General features: G+C 45.4%; 1 protein-coding gene across 4 annotated transcripts in view; it reads left to right on the top strand.

Annotated features, from left to right (window-relative positions):
* The first annotated feature begins 3,135 nt into the window (after nucleotides 1-3,135).
* The window catches only part of MYO18A (myosin XVIIIA), a 475,424-nt gene continuing 458,381 nt past the window's right edge, over nucleotides 3,136-20,178 (top strand). For all 4 annotated transcript variants that reach the window (XM_040338545.1, XM_040338542.1, XM_040338541.1 and 1 more), the window contains exon 1: nucleotides 3,136-3,276. The gene's annotated coding sequence lies outside the window, so the exon portion shown is untranslated. The remainder of the gene's footprint in view (nucleotides 3,277-20,178) is intronic.

Raw genomic sequence — 20,178 nt, 5'->3', positions numbered from 1 at the left:
GTTGCCAGTCACATGTGTATATTTGATGTTTTTGTTTCCTTTTAATTACATAAAATTAAGCATAATAAAATAACACTAGGGGGTGAGGAAGGGGTTAAATGTGTACCCTATATAGTGTTCTAACTGTGGGGGGAGGGGGGTGACTGGGGGAGGTGACCGATCTGTGTCCCTATGTACAAGGGACACAGATCGGTCTCCTCTCTCCCTGACAGGACGCTGTCCTTGTGAGAGCTGAAATGATCTCATATGTTTACATAGGATCTCATCTCTCATTGGCCGCACAGATCGCCTACCAAACGGCCACTCCGATTGGCCGTTCACGGCGATCTGTGATTGGCTGTGTCCAAGGGACACGGCCAGCACAGAAGTTCCCCGCTGCGCGCTCAGGAGCGCGCGCGGGGAACGAGGAAAGGGGCGGACGTGAAAACACGGCGCCCCAGAGAAGTAGAACCACCCTGCGGCCGTATATAGTCGTACGGCCGTCGGGAAGTGGTTAAAGGCAAATCATTTTTGATGTGCTTTTGTCCCGCTGGAAAGGTGCGTTCCGGCTAAAGCGCATCAGTGTGAAAGGGATGCTAGAATCAGATTTTTTGCTGCAAGCAAGAACAATTCTTCCATTGGAAAGTGATCAATAAGGCCCATCTAAGGGTAAAAAAAAAGAAACAACAAAAAATCAGAATTAGAAATAATACAAAACTAAAGATATACACCTTTGTTCATTCTATGAATAACAAGTGATATGAATTTCCTATTTTGCCAATATATCTAAAGGTTCTCATTTTTCCAGGTTGTAGTGTTTCTGGTTCTGTAATGTTCAGTGGCGGCTGGTGTTTTTTATTTGGGGGGGGGGGGGTAAACTACCACCAAACCCCCCCTCTTCCTGGGACGCTGTCTGCCGGTCAGCCCGGCTCTTACCCCATCTAGGTGGCGGGGGGCGGGCTGTGGCTCCGGTGATCTCTCCGTCTCCTCTCTTCTCCTCATAATGTGCTAGTATGCATCGTATACTAGCACATTATGAAATACTTACCTTAGAACAAAGTACTTCCAGTGGCCCTGCTCACTGCTGAGACAGCTGACATCTTCCCCCGGTGTTTCTACCGGGTTTGGGGGCTCCTGGCGCTGTGAGTGGCTGGAGCCACGATAAAGTCACTCCCGCACGTGCACGCGGGAGCTGCTTTTTCCGGCACGGGCTCTGAAGGTTCAGCACTGTATGCCAGACGTTCAGAGGGCATACGCCCATGACGTCATCAGCTGCATGCACTCTGAATATCTCCTAAACTGTGCAAGTTCAGGAGATCTTCATAGTGCCAGATTCAAGTACCTTGGGCGTATCTCTGCGGCGGTGTAACGTATCCGATTTACGTTACGCCGCCGCAAGTTTTTTAGGCAAGTGCTTTATTCACAAAGCACTTGCCTGTAAAGTTGCGGCGGCGTAGAGTAAATCACCCGGCGGAATTCAAATTCGGCGGGTAGGGGGCGTGTATCATTTAAATGAAGCGCGTCCCCGCGCCAAACGAACTGTGCATGCGCCGTCCGGAAAATATCCCAGTGTGCAATGCTCCAAATGACGTCGCAAGGACGTCATTGGTTTCGACGTGAACGTAAATGACGTCCAGCCCCATTCACAGACGACTTACGCAAACGACGTAACTTTTAAAAATTTTGACGCGGGAACGACGGCCATACTTAACATTGGCTGCGCCTCATATAGCAGGGGCAACTTTACGCCGGGAAAAGCCTAACGTAAACGTTGTAACTTTACTGCGTCGGCCGCGCGTACGTTCGGGAATTTGCATATCTAGCTAATTTGCATCCTCGACGCGGGAAATCGGCGAAAGCGCCACCTAGCGGGCAAAAAAAAATTGCAATTTAGATCCGACGGCGTAAGCGACTTACGCCTGTCGGATCTAATGGATATCTATGCGTAACTGATTCTAAGAATCAGTCGCATAGATACGATGGGCCAGATTAGGACTTACGACGGCATACATGGCGCTGCGCCGTCGTAAGTCCTTTGAGAATCTGGGCCATAGTACCTACAGGTAAGTCTTTTTATAGGCTTGCCTGTAGGTACAAGTGGTGTAACAGGGTTTACAACCACTTTAATCTTGAGGAACTTTTGATGGCACAAGCACTTTTATTTATTTGGTATTAATTAATGATGGCATTTTATTTATTTTAGTTGGAAAGTTATACTTTATTTTTCATAATCAAATATACAAAAAACAAATACTTAATCGGGGTACATTCCACCCTCGCAGTGCATAAAATACACTACATAACAATACAGTTCCAATCATACAATAAATACATGGACCCTGTGGTATGATCTACCTCCCAACTTTTTGAGATGGGAATGAGGGACACCTATGAGCAAACGTATGTAGACATAGGACACACCCCTTGCCACGCCCCCTTAAAGGAGAATTGTACAAAAAAAACAAGATTGGTTAAACCCACAAGTGCTTTTTTTACCACTACTATTTCTTTATATTGGCTTTTGGAATTTACAAATGCAGCAATTTAGAAATTGGATGAAATGTTTAGCTCTGGGAAAAACTTTTTGAAAGATAAACAGTGCATTTTATATACAACTATATAGATCAGACCAAAATGAGGGACACATGAGGAGGAATGAGGGACAGAGGGACATTGCTCCAAATCAGGGACAGTCCCTCAAAATCGGGGACAGTTGGGAGGTATGTATAATTAATATACCGTAGTTTGTCGCCATCCCATCGGTGTGCGCAATTTTAAAGCGTGACATGATTGGAATCCATTTATTCAGCGTGACATCATCTTTTATATTCTACCAAATAATTGGGTATTATATTGTGTCCCCAATACTTTATCTTTATTATGGAGAACTTGGACACATGAGAGTAAATGAAATAAAGGAGCACACTGAGGTGTATGGTGATGTAACAAGATGAGATGATTACATTACATGAGCCATCAGTGAAGAGGAAATGAAATGACGTGAAAGGAATGCTGATTGGCCAGCGGGGGATCACAACATGCTGGTACATGTAGTCACACATCCCCCTCCCCCACCTCATCACAGGACAATCCCGGTGTAGCATGGAGATCGGGCTCTGCCTTCCTGGGGGTGGAAGGGTTAACCTCAGTGTGGAGTGGTCACATGACCCAGTGACATGCCTGTGGGGGCGGGGTTTCAGTCCTCCATTATTTCTAAGCAGCTCCTGGAAAAAAAATCTCCAGCGGGAGGATCGGAGATCTGATCTATGCCTGTCACCGTACGGCGGTCCCCCGGGGGTATGTATGTGTGCACCGTCCTTACATACCTACCGGACACCTACCGGCCTGGTCTGCACTCCTCTCTACTGCGCCCAGTGATGGGAGATCCCTGCCGACCTGTCACTCATCACACCCTCCTCTTCTCCTACAGGGACCTACACAGGACTGATCACCCGAAAGGGACATAGAGGGGACTGATCACCCGACAGGGACATAGAGAGGACTGATCACCCGACAGGGACATAGAGGGGACTGATCACCCGACAGGGACATAGAGGGGACTGATCACCCGACAGGGACACAGAGGGGACTGATCACCCGACAGGGACATAGAGGGGACTGATCACCCGACAGGGACATAGAGGGGACTGATCACCCGACAGGGACACAGAGAGGACTGATCACCCGACAGGGACACAGAGGGGACTGATCACCCGACAGGGACATAGAGGGGACTGATCACCCGACAGAGACATAGAGAGGACTGATCACCCGACAGAGACATAGAGGGGACTGATCACCCGACAGGGACCTAGAGGGGACTGATCACCCGACAGAGACATAGAGGGGACTGATCACCCGACAGGGACATAGAGGGGACTGATCACCCGACAGGGACATAGAGGGGACTGATCACCCGACAGGGACATAGAGGGGACTGATCACCCGACAGGGACATAGAGGGGACTGATCACCCGACAGGGACATAGAGGGGACTGATCACCCGACAGGGACATAGAGGGGACTGATCACCCGACAGAGACATAGAGGGGACTGATCACCCGACAGGGACATAGAGGGGACTGATCACCCGACAGGGACATAGAGAGGACTGATCACCCGACAGGGACATAGAGGGGACTGATCACCCGACAGGGACATAGAGGGGACTGATCACCCGACAGTGACATCCAATACAGGGACATAGAGAGGACTGATCACCCGACAGGGACATCCAATACAGGGACATAGAGAGGACTGATCACCCGACAGGGACATAGAGAGGACTGATCACCCGACAGGGACATAGAGAGGACTGATCACCCGACAGGGACACCCAATACTGGGGCATAGAGAGGACTGACATGTGACGGACATCCAATGAGACATAGAGAGGACTGACATGTCAGGGACATCCAATGTTGGGACATAGAGAGGAATGACATGTCAGGGACATCCAATGTTGGGACATAGAGAGGAATGACATGTCAGGGACATCCAATGTTAGGACATAGAGAGGACTGACATGTCAGGGACACCCAATGATGGGACATAGAGAGGACTGAAATGTCAGGGACACCCAATGATGGGACATAGAGAGGACTGAAATGTCAGGGACACCCAATGATGGGACATAGAGAGGACTGACATGTCAGGGACACCCAATGATGGGACATAGAGAGGACTGACATGTCAGGGACACCCAATGATGGGACATAGAGGGGACTGACATGTCAGGGACACCCAATGATGGGACATAGAGGGGACTGACATGTCAGGGACACCCAATGATGGGACATAGAGAGGACTGACATGTCAGGGACACCCAATGATGGGACATAGAGAGGACTGACATGTCAGGGACACCCAATGATGGGACATAGAGAGGACTGACATGTCAGGGACACCCAATGATGGGACATAGAGAGGACTGACATGTCAGGGACACCCAATGATGGGACATAGAGAGGACTGACATGTCAGGGACACCCAATGATGGGACATAGAGAGGACTGACATGTCAGGGACACCCAATGATGGGACATAGAGAGGACTGACATGTCAGGGACACCCAATGATGGGACATAGAGAGGACTGACATGTCAGGGACACCCAATGATGGGACATAGAGGGGACTGACATGTCAGGGACAACTCATCCTGATCACCTGCCATGGACATCCAATTCTCCAGCCTGGAGACCCCTGACCAGTATACAGAGACCTGTCCTGCAATGTCCAGTAATGACCCTGTGTATACTATAATAATGTGCTGGGTGTATACAGATGTTGTATATAATGTAAGAGTCTTTAGGCTGATGACACCCGGGCAATTTTATCTTCAGGAATGAATGTTCACATTGCTCGTCTGTCCCCTCTAAATATATGTGCAGCTCTCTTATGGATAATAGTCCTGTTGGTATGGAATGTATGAATAATGCTCCTAGGAACAATGATACTTGGTTAATAAAAAAAATAATGTATATAATTAGTAGCAAACTAATGATTATATCTATTCTTATTTGGAGGCCCTGAGAGTGCCTTCTGCATCCAGCCTAAAATAGGAATAATAATACAGGTAATATTATTATTGCTATTATTAGGGTGGTTTATTATTATTATGAATTATTATTAGGAACTATTTTTTATTAATTTTAATTATTATTTTTAGGATGTTGCATTATTATAATCATTACTATTATTTAGTCCTGTTGCAAAGGCCCCAGTGTCCTTATTGTATCTCCTCTGGTTCTATACATTTAATGAACCCAACACCCCTAGCTAAGCACCATACATTTTAACACAGCAAAACCCCCCGAGTACTATGGGGGTTATTTTCTAAGGAAAATCCACTTTGCACTACAAGTGCAAACTGCACTTGAAATTACACTGCAAGTGCCCTTGGAAGTGCAGTCGCTGTAAATCTGAGGGGTAGATCTGAAATGAGGGGAAGCTCTGCTGATTTTATTATCCAATCATGTGCAAGCTAAAATGCTGTGTTTTATTTTCCTTGCATGTCCCCCTCGGATCTACAGCGACTGCACTTCCAAGTGCAATTTCTATTGCACTTTGCACTTGTAGTGCATGAAAAATGGATTTGCCTTTAGTAAATAACCCCCTATGTGTTCCAGTGCAGTGTGATATTGAAGCAGACCCAAGAATTTGGCAAGCTGTTAGTGTGTTGGACAATTCATTCAAATAAATGCGCTGACCGAATGTTGCGCACGTTGTCACACGTAAAATGCATGCTCTTCCACGCCGGCGCGGGAGTGAACCAGGCCTTAAAGGGGTTGTAAAGGAATTTTTTTTTTTTTTCATAATAAGCATCCTTTACCTGCAGACATTCCTCTTTTCACTTCCTCATTGTTCATTTTTGCTCAGAAGTTGCTCTATTTCTTCTCTGTTCTGTTCACTTCCTGCTTGTCTGATTGTTACTGACCACCGTGATGGGAGGCTTTACTGCGGTGGTCAGTAACGTGCTCGCCCCCTCCTGGGAACTACATCTGTGCAGCAGGACGATCTCTACGTGTTAGAGACTTCAAGGATTTGTGAATTACTGGGCGTGCCGCAATGCATACTGGGAAATGTAGTTCTTACATGAACGAGCGCCGCAAACCAGGAAGTGAATGAGACAACAGAAACTAGAACGCCGGTGGTGATATAGATGAAGGAATTTAATAAGTATTTACTCGTTTTTTAACAGAATCATTACACTATTCTGTCTGTCTACCTTGCAGACATTAATTTTAGGCAAAACAAATTTTTCCTTTACAACTTCTTTAATGATAAAAATACCAGTGTTACATGTGGGTAGTTTGATATAGATTTTATTTGTGATAAGTCCCAATCCCTCCCCGCACTTGTCAGAAATGCCTTTTATTAACACGGCAATGAAGAAACACCCCTTCTTCCCTTCCAGATGCTGATGAACTACAAGTCCCAGCATGTTCTGCCCTCATCAACATCTGGAGGGTGACAGGTTTCCATGACAACGGCAGATAAACATGGCTGTCGCAGTATGAGAGGGCCTAGGTTGCCATGTTTGCCCTATGAAGTGGTCATTGTCCTATGTTCTGTAATCACACCCACTACTTGGAATTACAATGATGTCTGTACTTCGTAGTTTCAAGAGACTTCTTTTATTATCAATATTGTTTAAAGTAACAAATAGCAAAACTTTGTTTGTTTGTTTTGGATAGCATTGAGAGAGATTGGAACTCCTGTCACTTCTTATTGCTGTCTGTGCCTCCATTAGGGAGATTCACGCTATATTTGTCCTGATTGCCATAATTGAAAGTAAAAGAAAACCTCACATTTTGATTTGTCCCCAGAACAGGAATAGAGGGGACATCTTTCAATGGGAACACCTAATGCCCCGTACACACGATCGGAATTTTCGGCAAGAAAATTTCGCTGTGAACTGTTGGTCGAAATTTCCGACCGTGTGCAGGCCCCATCTGTCTTCTTCTGTCGGAAAGCTGGTTCTAAAATTTTCCAACTTAATTTTTCTCGGCTCGTCGTAGTGTTGTACGTCACTGGGTTCTTGACGGTCGGAATTTTGTGTGACCGTGTGTATACAACACAAGTTTGAGCCAAAATTGCGTCGGAAAAAAATCCACGTTTTCTTTGTCGGAATTTCCGATCGTGTGTACGCGGCATAAGAATTCCCTCACTTTGGGGGAATTTCTTCTCCCTTCCTGTTTTGGCTGTGGGTCAGGAAATTAAAGCGGGAGTTCACCCGGAATTTTTTTTTTAACATTAGATTGAGGCTCATTTTGTGAAGGGGAATCGGGTGTTTTTTTAAAAAACGAAGCAGTACTTACCGTTTTAGAGAGAGATCGTCTCCGCCACTTCCGGGTATGGTCTTCGGGACTGGGCGTTCCTATTTGATTGACAGGCTTCCGACGGTCGCATACATCGCGTCACGAGTAGCCAAAAGAAGCCGAACGTCGGTGCTTCTCCGGGAGCAGTGATTAGTGTTATGTCACTGGTAGCCCAGCCCCCGCACAGTTAGAATCACTCCCTAGGACACACTTAAAGCGGAAGTTCACCCTAAAACAATTATATACCATTCCAACCAGCATACTGCCGATGTACAGTATGCTGTTTTTTTTTTTTCGCTGTACATACCGCTTTATACTTGTTTTTCTTTCCAGACTCCCGCGGGGAATAGGCGTTCCTATGAAGAGGCGTAGATGATTGACGTGCGGCTAAGGCGCGTCACGCGTTCCGATAATAGCCGTACTGGGACTCGGCTATATACGGCGCCTGCGCAGTCAGCTCCTAGTCTGTGCGCAGGCGCCGTATAGAGCCGAGTCCCAGTTCGGCTATTTTTGGAACGCGTGACGCGCCTTAGCCGCACGTCAATCATCTACGCCTCTTCATAGGAACGCCTATTCCCCGCGGGAGTCTGGAAAGGAAAACAAGTATAAAACGGTATGTACAGCGAAAAAAAAAAAACAACAACAAAAAAAAACAGCATACTGTACATGTCGGCAGTATGCTGGTTGGAATGGTATATAAATGTTTTAGGGTGAACCTCTGCTTTAACCCCTTCCTTGCCCCCCTAGCGATTAACCCCTTCACTGCCAGTGTCATTTACACAGTAATCGGTGCATTTTTATAGCACTGATCGCTGTATAAGTGATAATGGTACCAAAATAGCATCAAAAGTGTCCGATGTGCCCACCATAATGTCGCATTGTGTCCCTATCCACCACAACATTTTCACATTCAATGATAATGACAAGCAGGACAAATAGAGGATAAATCTCCTTACCGGGGGCACAGACGGCAATAAAAACAAGTGTTCTAATCCATCTTCAGCCCCCTTTCACACTTGTACGACTTCAAAGTCGCGCGATTTTACCGCAATTTCGCGGCCACGATTTTGCCGCGATTAGCGGCCGCAATTTCAATGAATGCCTGTGTAAGTGGCATCAAAATCGGACCAAAGTACTGCAAGGACTACTCTGACGTAGGCACAACTTAAAATCGTGCCAGTATGAATGGTAGTCATTGAAAATAATGGAGAATGACTTGTCATACGATTTTGCAGTCCAAAATCGTGAAACAAGTCGTATAAGTGTGAAAGGGGACTCACTCTATCCTAAACTAAAAAAACTTTTTGCCTTTAGTTATACTTTTAAAGGATAAGTTCACCTTTTGGAACATGTTACATGATGTTCCAGCCTCTAACCTAAAGAATAGTGTTTGGTTGAAAATAAGCAGCTCCAATTTTTGAATATATGGAAAGTAGGAAGGTGGAAAAAGCTACTCAACAGTATTAAAGCTTTAATAATGCCTGTAGTTAGATTGCCATTCCAGATCATGACAAATGTTGTCATTCTGGAGGGATTTCAGAGGTCTGCGTCATCAGATGAATAAGTGTGTGACGTATTTTGATGTAACCCTTCATGTCACCCAGCTTGTTGCGACTCATTTAGAAAGACCTGTCACCCAAACCACTTGCTGTATACAGTATATGTGTGGATTGGACCATCAAGGGCTTCCCTGTATTGAAGCTAATTTAATTTACAAGTTTATGAAGGTGTGGCCCTGTCATTGTAATGATTGGATCTTTTCTACTGTCTGGGAACTTTAGCAAGGAGAAAATCGGTGATGTTTACTAACTGAATTAAAAGAAGCATTAACAGGTAAAAATTGAAAATTTGCTGTACTTTGAGTGGGTTTACTACAATGCTTTAAAAAAGTATTCATACCCCCTTGAAATTTTCCACATTTTGTCATGTTGCAACCACAAAAATGTAAATGTATTTTATTGGGATTTTTATTTGCTCGACCAACACAAAGTGACGCATAATTGTGATGTGGAAGGAAAATTAGAAAAGGCTTTACAAATACATTTCTGAAAAGTGTGGCGTGCATTTGTATTCAGTCCCTTTTTATTCTGATACCTCTAACTAAAATCTGGTGGAACCAACTGCCTTCAGAAGTCACCTAATTAGTAAATAGCGTCCACCTGTGTGTAATTTAATCTCCACATAAATACAACTGTTCTGTGAAGCCCTCAGAGGTTTGTTGGAGAACCTTAGTGAACAAACAACATAATGAAGGCCAAGGAACACACCAGACAGGTCAGGGATAAAGTTGTGGAGACGTTTAAAGCAGCATTAGGTTATAACAAAAAATATCCCAAGCTCTGAACATCTCATGGAGCACTGTCCAATCCATCATCCGAAAATGGAAAGAGTATGGCACAACTGTAATCCTACCAAGATATGTCCATCCACCTAAGCTGACAGGCCAGGCAAGGAGAGCATTGATCAGAGAAATGGCCAAGAGGCCCATGGTAACTTCGGAGGAGCTGCAGACATCCACAGCTCTGGTAAAAGAATCTGTCCACAGGACAACTAATAGTTGTCTCCACAAATCTGGCCTTTATGGAAGAGTGCCAAGAAAACCATTGTTGAAAGAAAGCCATAAGAAGTCCCGTTTGCAGTTTGCCAGAAGCCATGTTGGGGACACAGCAAACACGTGGAAGAAGGTGCTCTGGTCAGATAAGACCAAAATTTAACTTTTTGACCTAAAAGCAAAATGCTATGTGACTGAAAACTAACCGTGCATATCACCCTGAACACACCATCCCCACCGTGGAAACATGGTGGTGGCAGCATCATCTTGTGGGTATGCTTTTCTTCAGCAGGGATAGGAAAGTTGGTCAGAGTTGATGGGAAGATGAATGGAGCCAAATACAGGGCAATCGAAGAAAACCTGTTAGGTGTGAACCCAGCCTATGTGAATTGGATGCGTATTTCTCCGCATTCAATTTGCATAGCAGGAGAATGTGACTGGATTTCTATGGAGCCGGTTCACATATCTCCACAGCAGGTTTGTCTCGTTTTGCAGGAACAAAAGTCGGGCTGAAATCGGACCTGAAACATTTTTTGGCCCATCTGCTGTGCGACGGATCTGTGTTAGATGTGAACCCAGTTTTATGCCGCGTACATGCGATCAAAAATTCCTTCAAGAAAAGACCGATGTGAGCTTTTGATCAGAAATTCAGACAGTGTGAATGCTCAATTGGACTTTTGCTGTCAGAATTTCCGCCAACAAAACATTGCAAGCAGGTTCTCTATTTTTCCGGCGGAAAAATTCCTATCGGAATATCCACTCATCTGTATGCAATTCCAACACGCAAAGAAACACTCATGCTCAGAATCAAGCAGAAGACCCAAACTGCCTATTGAACTTCATTGATCTTGGCTCGTTGTACGTCACCGCATTCTTGACGGTCGGAATTTCCGACAAGATTTGTGTGACCGTGTGTTTGCAACACAAGTTTGAGCCAACATTCCCGTCAGAAAAGATCCACGGTTTTCTTGTTGGAATTTCCAATCGTGTGCACGGATGGATGAAGCCAAATACAGATAACCTGTTAGACTTGAGACTGGAGCGGCGGTTCACCTTCCAACAGGACAACGACCCTAAACATACAGCCAGAGCTAAATTGGAATGGTTTCGATCAAAGCATATTCATGTGTTAGAACGGCCCAGTCGAAGTCCAGACCTAAATCCAATTGAAAATCTGTGGTAAGACTTGGAAATTGCTGTTCAGACGCTCTCCATTCAATCTGACAGAGCTTGAGCTATTTTGCAAAGAATAATGGGCAAAAATGTCACTCTCTAGATGTGCAAAGCTGGTAGAGACATCCCCTCAAATTGAAAGGTGGTTCTACATTGACTCAGGGGGGCTGATTACAAATGTACGCCACACTTTTCAGATATTTATTTGTAAAAAAAAAATTGAAAACCATTTAATAATTTTTCCTTCATAATTATGTGCCACTTTGTGTTGGTCCATCACATAAAATCCTAATAATAAAATGCTTTACGTTTTTAGTTGTAACATGACAATTTCAAGGTGTATGAATACTCTTTCGAGGCACTGAATAGTCATTGCAGGACTGACATGCATATCTTAGGCCGGCCGTAGCTCAGGGGGAGGGAATGCGTTAATTGGGGAAATCAATACATTTTCTCTCCTTTTCCTTCTAACTTGTGTTTGTTGCGGTCATGTGCACTGCTCAATGCACACTACAAATCCCACGGCCCATAGTCAATAGTTCATCCCGGGAACGAGCAAGAGATGGTGTCTACATTCCTGCATACTGTGGGATCATGGGGAATGACTAAAGCTACCCTCAAATGTAAAGTCCACTCAAAGTTTAAAAAAAGGAAAAGAAACGAATGCCCTGTACACAACCGTTTTTTCCTTCCGAATAAACTCGGATGTTTTTTCTGACGGAATTCCGCTCAAGTTGTCTTGCATACACATGTGGTCACACCAAATTCTGACCGTCAAGAACGCGGTAATGTACAACACTAGGACAACCCAAGAAAAATTAAGTTCAATGCTTCCGAGCATACGTCAACTTGATTCTGAGCATGCAAGAATGTAGAGGAAAACTTGGACAGCTGCACTCCAAAAAACGTTCCTTTTTCTAAAACTGGTCACAAAAATGACATGCCACAGCAAAAAATAGAACAGAAGCTGACGCGTGTCACACTGTTGCCCAGTGCTTAATCATAGCTAGTGTGAAACGCGTCAGTTTCTGTTCTATTTTTTTGCTGTGGCATGTCATTTTTGTGACCAGTTTTAATAAAAGGAACGTTTTTTGGAGTGCGGCTGTCCAAGTTTTCCTCTACATTCTTGCGTTATCATTGCATTGCCAGCACCCATGGTTTGGATTCAGTGAGAAGGTTTTTTGGTTTTATCTGAGCGGTTACTCTTTCCTTGATTCTGAGCATGCTTGGTTTTTAGTGCGTCGGAATTCCATACAGACGAACGGATTTACCGATGCACACGGTCGGAATATCCGATGAAAAGTTCCCATCTGACTTTTTCCATTGGAAATTTTTCGACCATGTGTACGGGGCATTAGAGATTTGGAAAAGGCTGAGGTGCTGACAGGGCCATACATGGAACACATTTCGACAATCACTGCAATGTGCTCACTGATAAGGCACTTTCCCTTTTAAGCCTTCATTCACTATTTGATCACTTTTTCGGCATGCTCCCCTCCCCCCTCCCCCCATAAAAAAAAAAAAAAAACTCTTCACCTGCTAGACCTGCCTGGTGACACTTTTTATCCTTCAGTTGCAAATGGGAATCTTGGCTTACCTGACATTATCAGTTACTAGTTTGGCTCACTGCTCTACTTGACTGTCCTGTAGCTTACAAATAAGTTTGAACTGAACTGACTACCTGTTAATGCTTCTGGGATTGCGTTGATCTCTTGGCAGGCAATTTAAATGAATTACATTTTTTTTCCCCTGTAGTGATACTTTAATCTGTGCTCTATAGGAAAACGCATAAAGTTGAGTGCTCAGGACTGGAACTGGCTTGTTTTGGGGAAAACAGCAATGATCAGCTTGAAAAATCTCAGCTGGTTGATTCCTCCCAGGGGGAGAAATGGCTGGGACATGTAGCGGGTGTACATGTAATATCTCACAAAAGTGAGTAAACCCCTCCCATTTTTGAAAATATTTTATTATATCTTTTCATGTGACAACACTGAAGAAATGACACTTTGCTAAAATGTAGAGTAGTGAGACTACAGCTTGTATAACACTGTAAATTTGCTGTCCCCTCAAAATAACTCGACACACAACTATTAATCTCTAAACCGCTGGCAACAAAAGTGAGTACACACCTAAGTGAAAATGTCCAACTTGGTCCCTTTTCCCTCTCGTTAATGTTACAAGGTCTCAGGTGTGAATGAGGAACAGGTGTGTTTAAATTTTGGTGTTATCGCTCTCACTCGCTCATACTGGTCACTGGAAGTTCAACATGGCACCTCATGGCAAATAACTGAGGATCTGAAAAAAAGTATTGTTGCTCTGCATAAAGATGGCCTAGGCTATAAGAAGATTGCCAAGACCCATAAACTGAGCTGCAGCACGGTGGTCAAGACCATACAGCAGTTTAACAGGACAGGTTCCACTCCGACCAAAGAAGTTGAGTGCATGTGCTCAGCCTCCTATCCAGAAGTTGTCTTTGGGAATTAGACATACGAGTGCTGCCAGCATTGCTGCAGAGGTTGAAGGGGTGGGGGGGTCAGCCTATCAGTGCTCAGACCATACGCCGCACACTGCATCAAATTGGTCTACATCGCTGTCGTTCCAGAAGGAAGCCTCTTCTAAAGATGATGCACAAGAAAGCCTGCAAAGAACATGGATTTAATGTAACCATGTCCTGTGGTCTAAAGAGACCAAGATAAACTTATTTGGTTCAGATGGTGTCAAGCATGAGTGGTGGCAACCAGGTGAGGAGTACAAAGACAAGTGTGTCTTGCCTACGGCGTCAACCATGGTAGTGTGAGTGTCATGGTCTGGGGCTGCATGAGTGCTGCCGGGACTTGGGAGCTACAGTTCATTGAGGGAACCATGAATGCCAACATGTACTGTGACATACTGAGGCAGAGCATATTCCCCTCCCTCCCTGAGACTGGGCCGCAGGGCAATATTCCAACATAATGACCACAAACACACCTCCAAGACAACCACACCTTGCTGAAGAAACTGAGGGTAAAAGTGATGGACTGGTGAAGCATGCCTCCAGACCTAAACCCTATTGAGCATATGTGTGGCATCTTCAGATAGAAAGTGGAGAAGTTCAAGGCATCTAACATCCCCCAGCTCCGTGATGTCATTATGGAGGAGTGAATTAGGACTTCAGTGGCAACCTGTGAAGCTCTGGTGAACTCCATGCCCAAGAGGGTTAAGGCAGTGCTGGAAAATAATGGTGGCCACACAAAATATTGTCACTTTGGGCCCAATTTGGATATTTTGACTTAGGGGTGTACTCACTTTTGTTGCCAGCGGTTTAGACGTTAATGGCTGTATGTTGAGTTATTTTGAGGGGACAGAAAATTTACACCTTTATACATGCTGTACACTCACTACTTTACATTGGAGCCAAATGTAATTTCTTCAGTGTTTTCTCATTAAAAGGTATAACATTTTTACAAAAATGTGAGGGGTGTACTCACTTTTGTCAGATACTGTACATAAGACAAAATCGATGGCACAACTGTCAGCCCATCCCCACATTCCAAGGTCCTAGGAGTAGTCCTGGACTCCGAACTCTCCTTTAAGCCTCACGTCCAATCACTGTCCAAATCTTGCCGCCTAAAGCTCCACAACATCTCCAAATTACGCCCCTTTCTAACCAATGGCGCAACAAAACTATTAATTCACTCCCTGATCATCTCTCGCTTCGATTTACTGCAACTCCCTCCTCATTGGCTTACCTCTGCATACTCTATCCCCCCTTCAGTCCATCATGAATGCTGCTGCCAGACTCCTCCACCTTACCAACCGCTCTGTCTCTGCTACTCCTCTGTCAGTCCCTCCACTGGCTTCCGCTCGCCCAACGAATTATATTCAAAATACTAGCAATAACCTACAAAGCCATCCACAACTCTACCCCCAGCTACATAACTGACCTAGTTTTTAAATACCAACCTAATCGTTCTCTTCGTTCTTCTCAAGACCTCCTGCTCTCTAGCTCTCTCATCACCTGCTCCCATGCTCGTCTCCAGGACTTTTCCAGAGCCTCTCCAAGCCTATGGAACTCTTTACCCCAATCTGTCTGTCTTTCTCCTTCTCTATTGGCTTTTAGAGGATCCCTGAAAACCCTCCTCTTCAGAGAAGCCTATACTACTCACACCTAACAACTGTATTTTAATTTTTGTCCATCTGATCATCCACCAGAGCTACTACCCTTTGTTCCACTTGACCCTCCCTTCTAGACTGTAAGCTCTAACGAGCAGGGCCCTCTGATCCCTCCTGTATTGAATTATATTGTGACTGTACTGTCTTCCCTGATGTAAAGCGCTGCGCAAACTGTTGGCGCTATATAAATCCTGTATTATAATAAGACTCAAATCACAAAGCTTTTAAATTGCACTAAAGCATATAAAAAAAAAAAAAAGACAACTCAGTGTTCTCTAGAATTTATACTGAGCTGTGCATGTGCCAGGGTGACTGCATTCCTGTGTATGTGCGGAAGGGACATCATCCCGCTCGGCTCCATGATGTCCTCACTGACTTTAGTCTTTATTCGCGATTGTTTTTGCGAGCCAATACACCACAAGAGGAATCAAATTATTGACTATAGGGCTCGTTCACACTTATGCAAGGTGCTTTTGTGCGTCTTGGAAAAAGGAGCAGGGCTTCTTTTGGTGTGAGATTTTTGTTGTTTTTGACATCAATGATCAATGGGATCAATAAAAAAAAAAAAATGGATTAAAATAACACCTGAAAATGCAGATGAACTTGTGTGAACCTAGCTCCTCTGAAATGACTAATTACATAAATACTTTTATACCAGAGTTTAGGACTCTTTTGATCACTACTCACCTCAGAATAAGTCCTAAGCAGTGGTCATCGCAGGAAGTCTCCCCATATACAGTAATTATTTCGGCCTTTTATAGGAGCAGAACTGCTCGCTGCCATTTCTAGAAAATGGCTTTACTACTAGTGCTGAGAGAAATAAGAGAAATAGAGGGCTGCCACTACTCGCTTGTAGAAATGTGATTTGCTTGGTTGAAAGGGTTACTTCACTTTTGGAACAGGTTACATGTTCTGCCCGTACTTGGGGTGGAACATGTGATATGATCCTGCCACTAGTTTCTCCTCACTCACCCTTGTGTCAGCGGGTAGGGGATTTTCTCCCAGCACCCACTGTCAGAATTTAAAAAGAGCGTTGCCAAGTTCTGTGAATGAACTACAAGTACCGTTGGCCGCTGCGGCTGACCGTTTTTAGTTCTTACCCGAGGGTGCTGGTGAGCACTCTTGTAGTCTATCGGTTCTTCCTGACATTCAGTAACTGTTTGCCCATACCAGGTATGGGCAGACAACTGTACTGAGTGTCTGCAGGATCCTGGCATTGCACCAGCAATTTGCTGATCACAGGTGCAATGTCTTGCAGGCTTTTATATATCTGCAGTCTGGTGTCCTGTGCATTTCTCTTCAGGTGCAAATTTTTCCCTCCTATTTGCACCTGAACCAGACTCAAAAATGCACAGGACCCTTTTCAAAACTGCACCGCAGCCACCCTGGACATGTGTGAACGCGGTCCATTGAAAGCCGGTCACATTCACGTGTTATGCAGATTGAATGTGGTTAAAGAACCCAGCCTTAAAACGCCACTGCTTCTGGACACACTGGCAGTGGAGTTATTTTTTTTTTCTACCTCTAAATGCCTGTGTGTGCATGGATACATAGGCTAACATGCAGGGGAGTTTGGAGGCAGAAAAAACAAACCGCCAGACACCCTTTAAACAGCCATGTTAAAAATGTCTAGTGTGCATAAGGCTTAAATGTGTATTACAGGTTTCTTGTATTCTTTGAAGTTTTAGTAGCATTGCTGCAAGGTTGTGTGTTTGTTTTTTTTTTTTTTTCTTCTGTCAAGGCCAGTAAATACCAGTCCAGTAGCCAGTCTAGTTTCAGCCCTAACCAACCCCTCTTTAGTTCCGGGGTCAGCAACCTGTCGATCGGGATTTACCAGTTGGCCGCAAATAGGTGACTGGTAGATCGCATTGTTGTCCCTGCTTTGCCGACCAGGTTGGCAGAGCTGCGCAGGAAAACCGCCAGTGTTTGGAACCTGTCAAAAGATGGCAAAGGCATTCCCCGCCCCCGCAGCATGCCCTCTGCTTATGTGCAGCTGCGGGGCGGGGAAGCCTCTGCTGTCTATGCAGCGTGGTTCAAGCTGTGGGGCGTGGGAAGATTCTGCCGCTGATGATGGCAGGCTAGTGAGGAAAACCTCTGCTCCTATGGTGGGCAGAGCATGGAAAGCATCTGCCGCCATAGGCATCGGCTGGGTTCCGGCTCTTTCAGAAGGTACCCATACTGGAGTGTATTGTGCTGACCCTTCCCTCCTCCTCAGTCTATCCAAGGCGCTCATGGATGACATCATGTGGGATGGACGAGAGGAGGGCTGCACTAGAACAGTTAGATCTGCCACAGTAGCTTGCATAACTCTGCGTCAGCTAACAATCTTTGTGTCATCCTGAGCCCCAGTGGTGTGCTCTCCAAACTCCTCAATGTGCCCCTCCATACCCCAGTGGTGTGCACTCTCCAAGGCCCCTAGCGGCGTGCTCCCCCCCCCCCCCCCCAGGCCTCCAGTGGCATTTTGCCCTGTTTCCCCCCCCCATACCGTGGCCTCCTGAACCCCCCCCCCGCACCATGTCGTCTTGACCTTCCCGTGCCAGGCCATTCTGAATCCCCCATACCATGCTTTCCTGAGCCCCCATACCATGCCCTCCTGTGTCCTCTGTACATTGCTCTGCTGTCCCCCTGTCCTGCTCACCTGCATCCACTGCCCTACTTTCCCTGTACACTGCCCTACACATGGGGTTGCTACCTGTCCAGGATTTACCTGGCCAGTCCAGGTTTTCAATAATGTGTCCAGGTTTCAGGCGGACTGAAACCCTGGACACATTATTCAGATCGGGCTGTGGCTCCCCAAGTAACCAAGATAGTCACACACCAATCTGTTGCCATTTGGGAGCTACAGGAGGCTGTCTGGGGGCAGCTTCAGCATCACTGGGGGGCAGGGCAATAATATCGGCAACAGCAATTTGACCACACCCACTGTTTGCTGCTCCACGCTATGTGCTCCACATTACTACTCTCCTTGGGGCACCCAAAGGTGTTATAGGCCGCTAAAGTGTTCGGGTTTGGCTTGAAGAAAAGGTGGCAACCCTGCCTACACACTACTGACCTCTGTACACTGCCCTATGCACTACTGACCTACCTACTACTGACCTCTGTACACTGCCCTACACACTACTGACCTACCTACTACTGACCTCTGTACTCTGACCTACCTTCTACTTACACTGGTCAGAACAGAAAGCCAGGCCTGAAACTAATTAACAAGAGCAAGGTGGGGAAGTACCTCACCTAAAAGATTACTAAGGACCATGCAGCTTAAGATAAGGGAACTTTGAAGTTCTATCTTAAGCTGCATGGTCCTTATCTCTTTTGGGTGCGGCATGCAGACACCCCATGTAAGTCTATGGGGCCGCAGTGGTTGCATTGACACCGCTTGTCCTAATTTGACAGGGGCATGGGTGTGCGGCCCCGAACATACACTGTCAAGTATATATAGAATATGATCAATTAATTTGTGTACAATGGTTTGGGCACCTCCAAGGTCCTAAACCCACATCTGAATATTAACTAGAAATAAAATCTGATGTTCACGTTATAATGAAAATAAAATAAAAAGACAGGTAATAGATTCTGAGGGAACATTGTCACTATGGAAACTATTTTTGGTGTCTTCCCAAAAGAGCTCTTACTATACACAGAATTTTATTTATTTTTTTAGCTTGAACCCCATCTCCGGGAGAATTTAGGGAGTGAGTCTGCGTAGAAGGCGCAGCAGATGGTGCGATCCGCTGACTACTGACCCTATTTGTGCATCCATTGTCATGTAGGTATCGAAGATGACTCCGAGACTTTTGACTCTGGTGCTGGGGGTGATGGATTGACCCAGAATGGGCGGGGGCGTCCATGTTGTTGCGGGATGAATCTTCCGATTGGCCTGAATCAGGAGAAGTTCTGTTTTTGAGCCATTGAGTTTAAGGTAACTCTTTGTCATCCACTTTTCTATCATAGTAAGGCATTTCTCTAGACCGAGTTTTCCAAGAAGGAGGAGAACCACGATAAATCACATTCCGCAACTCCCTACTTTCCCTGTACACTGCCCTACACATGGGGTTGCTACCTGTCCAGGATTTACCTGGCCAGTCCAGGTTTTCAATAATGTGTCCAGGTTTCAGGCGGACTGAAACCCTGGACACATTATTCAGATCGGGCTGTGGCTCCCCAAGTAACCAAGATAGTCACACACCAATCTGTTGCCATTTGGGAGCTACAGGAGGCTGTCTGGGGGCAGCTTCAGCATCACTGGGGGGCAGGGCAATAATATCGGCAACAGCAATTTGACCACACCCACTGTTTGCTGCTCCACGCTATGTGCTCCACATTACTACTCTCCTTGGGGCACCCAAAGGTGTTATAGGCCGCTAAAGTGTTCGGGTTTGGCTTGAAGAAAAGGTGGCAACCCTGCCTACACACTACTGACCTCTGTACACTGCCCTATGCACTACTGACCTACCTACTACTGACCTCTGTACACTGCCCTACACACTACTGACCTACCT

The sequence above is a fragment of the Rana temporaria genome, chromosome 2 (assembly GCF_905171775.1).
Source record: "Rana temporaria chromosome 2, aRanTem1.1, whole genome shotgun sequence".
NCBI lineage: Eukaryota > Metazoa > Chordata > Amphibia > Anura > Ranidae > Rana > Rana temporaria.
The sequence above is the reverse complement of the archived record's forward strand: the minus strand, read 5'-3'. Positions and strand labels throughout refer to the sequence as shown.